Source organism: Pistacia vera, unplaced genomic scaffold, assembly GCF_008641045.1.
Source record: "Pistacia vera cultivar Batoury unplaced genomic scaffold, PisVer_v2 Contig610, whole genome shotgun sequence".
Classification (NCBI taxonomy): Eukaryota; Viridiplantae; Streptophyta; class Magnoliopsida; order Sapindales; family Anacardiaceae; genus Pistacia; species Pistacia vera.
Window position 1 is genome coordinate 8193 of NW_022196458.1, and position 4808 is coordinate 13000.

At 41.0% G+C, this 4808-nt stretch overlaps 1 non-coding gene across 1 annotated transcript; it reads right to left on the reverse strand.

Moving 5' to 3' along the window:
* Nucleotides 1-3438: 3438 nt before the first annotated feature.
* On the reverse strand, nt 3439-3545 carry LOC116110724. The gene has a single exon (XR_004124959.1). It is a non-coding gene; the product is annotated as a small nucleolar RNA R71 (small nucleolar RNA).
* Between the last annotated feature and the right edge of the window lie 1263 nt (nt 3546-4808).

Below are 4808 nucleotides of genomic sequence, written 5' to 3' on the forward strand. Positions count from 1 at the left end.
CGATGAACCAAAACCTACAAGACGCTATATCGGATCCAGGTTCCGTTAAATGGCTTGAAGCCATGAAATCTGAGATGGACTCCATGTACCAGAACCATGTGTTCTCTGTGGAACCACTGAAGGGGTAAAACCTATAGGGTGTAAATGGTCTTCAAGAAGAAGACTAACATGGATGCAACGTGCATACTTATAAAGCACGACTGGTTGCCAAAGTTTCAAACAAATTCATGGCATTGACTATGAGAAACTTTTTCGCCGGTTGCCATGATTAAATCCATCCGGTTATGCTTGCAATTGCTGCATATCATGACTGAGATTTGGCAAATGGATGTCAAAACTGCTTTCCTGAATGGAAACCTTGAGGAGGATGTGTATATGACACAACCTATGTTTCGTTCTTGATAGTCAGCTAATAGGTATGCAAGTTGCAAGATCCTTTATGGACTCAAGCAAGCTTCAAGGAGCTGGAACATTCGTTTTGATGAAGCCGTAAAAGAATTCGGTTTTATTAAAACGAACATGAGCCCTGTGTTTACAAGAAAGTGAGTGGGAGCGCAGTAGCATTCCTAGTGTTTATGTCGATGACATACTTCTAATCAGGAATGATATACCGAACTTGCAGTCGGTAAAGACTTGGTTATCCAAGTGCTTCTCCATGAAGGACTTAGGGGAAGCGGCTACATCCTTGGTATAAAGATCTATCGTGATAGATCGCTAGGTTGCTTGCCTAAGTCAGAGTGCATATATTGACAAAGTACTGAAACGATTCAGTATGGAAGAATCCAAGACAGGATTTCTTCCGATGTCACATGGTGTTTATCTCTCTAAGGAATTGTGTCCTAAAACACAAGATGAGGAGATAGATGAAGAGGATCCCATATGCATCAGCAATAGATCCATCATGTATGCCATGCTATGTACTCGGATTGATGTCTCTATTGCCTTGGAGCACTTGTAGTAGATATCAATCGGATCCAGGTGAGTGTCACTGACGGCTGTCAAGAATATTCTTAAGTACCTGAAGAGGACTAAAGATATGTTCTTGGTTTATGGAGGGGAAGATGAGCTCACTGTAGAGATAACGTGATCGTAGTTTCCAACGGACAAAGATGATTATCGATCGCAATCAGGGTTTGTATTTTGTCTCAATGGCGGTGCAGTGAGCTGGAAGAGCTCCAAGCAAAGCACTGTAGCGGATTCTACAATGGAGGCTGAGTATATTGCATTGTCGGATGCGGCCAAGGAGGCAGTCTGGATTAAGAAGTTCATTTCTGAACTTGGTATGGTACCTACGATTGTTGTTCCTATAGACATCTATTGTGACACAATGGAGCAATTGCTCAAGCCAGAACCAAGGTCTCATCAGAAATCCAGACACATACTTAGACGATTCCTCTCATCAGAGAGATAGTTGAGAGGAAAGACGTGCAGATTAGTAAAGTGCATACTGACGACAATCCGCAGATCCACTAACAAAGCCTCTGTCCAGCAAGATGACAGGCACTTGAGATCATTTGGTATTAATACATGAATGTTGGCTTATTGCAAGTGGGAGATTGTTTAGATCTTCCATAGAGCCAATCAATTATTGTAGAATTGCCTCTTTGTAATATGTTCATTAATCTAAAAGGCTTTATTCTATATCGCGTAAATCTTATTATTGCAATATGTATTGATATATGTCCTTAGAATGGTAGAGCCGTGACGAGGGTATCAAGTGTTTCAAATCTTGATAGTGAGAACCCTATGAGCACATATGGTGGCCTTCTAGAAATGTCCGTAGCCCCAGTATTATTATGACTAAGGGCACAGATATATGGTAAGGCTATCATAGTGTTGAACACCCTGTCGAAAGGCAGTGATTGATCTCACTTGTCAAGGTTGTTTGGTGACACCTAGTGTAACACATGGGTGTTTGTTGTAGGCGATTCACCACAGCAAGTTCACTGACTGACCCACCAGAGGATTCCTATGGTGGTAACCCCAGTGTCTATGAACAAATCCTCTAACGATGGTGGTGCATGTGATCCTTAGACTTAGATCACCGGGCGCCTGTGCACCGATATTGTAGTTTGACACTAGCCTAACGCAGTTTCTTTCAGAGCTGTCAATACGGTGTGTGTTGCTGCTCAAGGAGTGTATCAAGACTTGGTGGATTGACAGAGGATTTATCACTCCCAGGTACGAGAGAAAGTTATCTCACGGCGCATTCAGTGTATGGCATGACACTAAAACTGTGGCCACAGTGGATTGAGTTTTTGCTCTATCCAGTTTATATACGGGTCAGGGTCCAGAAACTGAATAAATAATATCGAGAGTAACCGAAGGTTGACACTACTTCTATGCCTTCTGTTGTCGAGATACGTATGATGAAAGGATCGAATTGCACGGTAACCATATCGTTGATAGGTAGCTACTTTGCTGAATCCGAATCTATCGGGGCCATGATGCCCTGCTAGGGGCTATATCTGGTCTGTGTATTAGTGAGACGATTAATTGGTGTTAATCGCAATATATACACTGCCGATATGATGAGGAGCTTGAGGGTCACACACATAGAAGACAATTTAAGATGCAAGAAGAAAGAAGGGCATTTTCGTCTTTTAAGGCGAAAGGGTATTTTGGTAATTTCACAGTGCAATTAAATTTGCTGAGGTCGTAGCCTTTATTATTAGTTAGAAAAATTAAATATGAAATTACGTTTAAATATGTGTTCACATATTTAATATATTATCATTATTGTTAAATGTTAATATTATATATATATATTTAAATATATATATAATTGATTTTAATTGAGATAATGATGGAAATAAAATAAATCAAGTGGAGTGTTTGGCAACATGGGGCGTTGGTTGGAGCCCAAGCCTATTCCGTATGGGATTAGGGCAAATGTTTTTAAATATAAAGGAAAAAGTGTGTGATTTTTAATTAAGTGTTTTTCTTTGTAAAACCAAAATACGACAGTACCCTTTTGCTTCTCCACGGCAGTAACATCTTGAGCCTGAAATCAATTTAATTGATTTTGTCTTCTTCTTAATCTTGAAGCCAAAGAGATCTAGCAAATCCCTCTTTGGTTCTTTTAAGATTGTCTTCGTGTGGACTACGCAGGTTCGATCCTACACTTGGATCGGTAGCAAAACGTCGTCGACAAATTTGGAGGAGCCTTCAACGGCGTTTGTTTCTCTTAACTCATGTTGAATATTTATGCAGATTTTATTTAATATAATTGTAAAATCATACCCTTGATCTTGGCTCATGTAAAACGATCCTGTTATATTATTTTTTTGTTTCCGCTGCGTATACGGGACCGTTTACTAACATCTTCGGGTTAAAGCTAAGGCTTGGTTGATTTCTCTGCCATCTGGGAGCATCACGACATGGAATGAGTTGGCTCAAGCATTCCTCAATAAATATTTTCCACCTGCTAAGTCTGCAAATCTGAGGAGTGAGATCACCAACTTTTACCAACAAGATTCAGAGTCATTGTATGAAGCATGAGAAAGGTATAAGGATCTCTTACGGAGGTGCCCTCACCATGGTATACCAATCTGGTTGCAAGTGCAAATGTTCTACCAAGGGTTATTACCAACTATTCAAGCTGTGATTGACGCTACAAGTGGGGGAGCCTTGAACAATAAAACACCAGAGGAAGCACACAATCTGATTGAGGTGATGTCAAACAATAATTATATGAGGGCTTCGGAGAGAACTTCAACAAGAAGATCAGCGGGAGTGTACAAAGTTGACAGTTACACTGCGTTGGCTGCACAACTTACGAACATCCAGAAGGAATTAGGTAATGTGTTGAAAATAAATGCCATTGAATCTTCTTCTCTAATATGTGACCTTTGTGCAGGAAATCATTCATCGAAGGACTACCAAGAAGGGAACCCGTTTGCTCAGCCTGAACAAGCCAATTATGTCAATAACTTCGAAAGAGGGCAAGGGAATCCATATTCCAACACATATAATCCTGCGTGGAGGAAACACCCGAACTTTTCCTAGAGCAACAATAATGAGTAAAAGCAAGCTCTTGTTTTTCAACCTCAAGAGCCAAATCTAATTTAGAGAATATGTTGACCAAGTTCATTGAAGAGACAAGCAAGAGGTTTGAGAAGAGTAACATCCTCGCTCAAAATCAATCCACCTCTATTAGGAACCTTGAGACTCAAATTGGGCAAATTCACAACATATTAGCGGGAAGAACTTAAGGAGTTTTGCCGAGCGATACAGAGAAGAATCCCAAGGAACAAGCGCATGCAATCACCTTGAGGAGTGGTCGAAGCTTGTAAAATTCAGAAGGTGAAAAACAGAGGAAAGAACAAACCCTACAGAATGAACAGAGGGACGATCATCGCGGCGATGAGTATGATGGCCGTGGCGAGAGTGAAAATGCAGAAAATTTCGTCAGAAGGAAGGACGATCGCCGCGGCGAGGAAATTAGTCGTCACGGCGACCGTGATGCAGTTTCCATTTCGTCAGGATTATCAAACAATCACCGCAGCGATGAATCTGGTGGCCACGACGACCGGACATATGAGCAGAAAACCCCTTCAAGCCAAGCGACCTTGCCGTACCCACAACAGTTGAAGAATTAGAAGCTCGACAAGCAATTCGGTAAGTTCATTGACATGTTTCGAAGTTTACATATTAATATCCCTTTTGTTGATATGCTAGAACAGATGCCAAAGTATTCAAAATTTCTGAAGGAGATCCTCATGCACAAGAGGAAATTCGAGGAACACAAGAAGGTTATGCTAACGGAGGAATGCAGCGCGCTCATTCAAAGGAAACTACCACCTAAA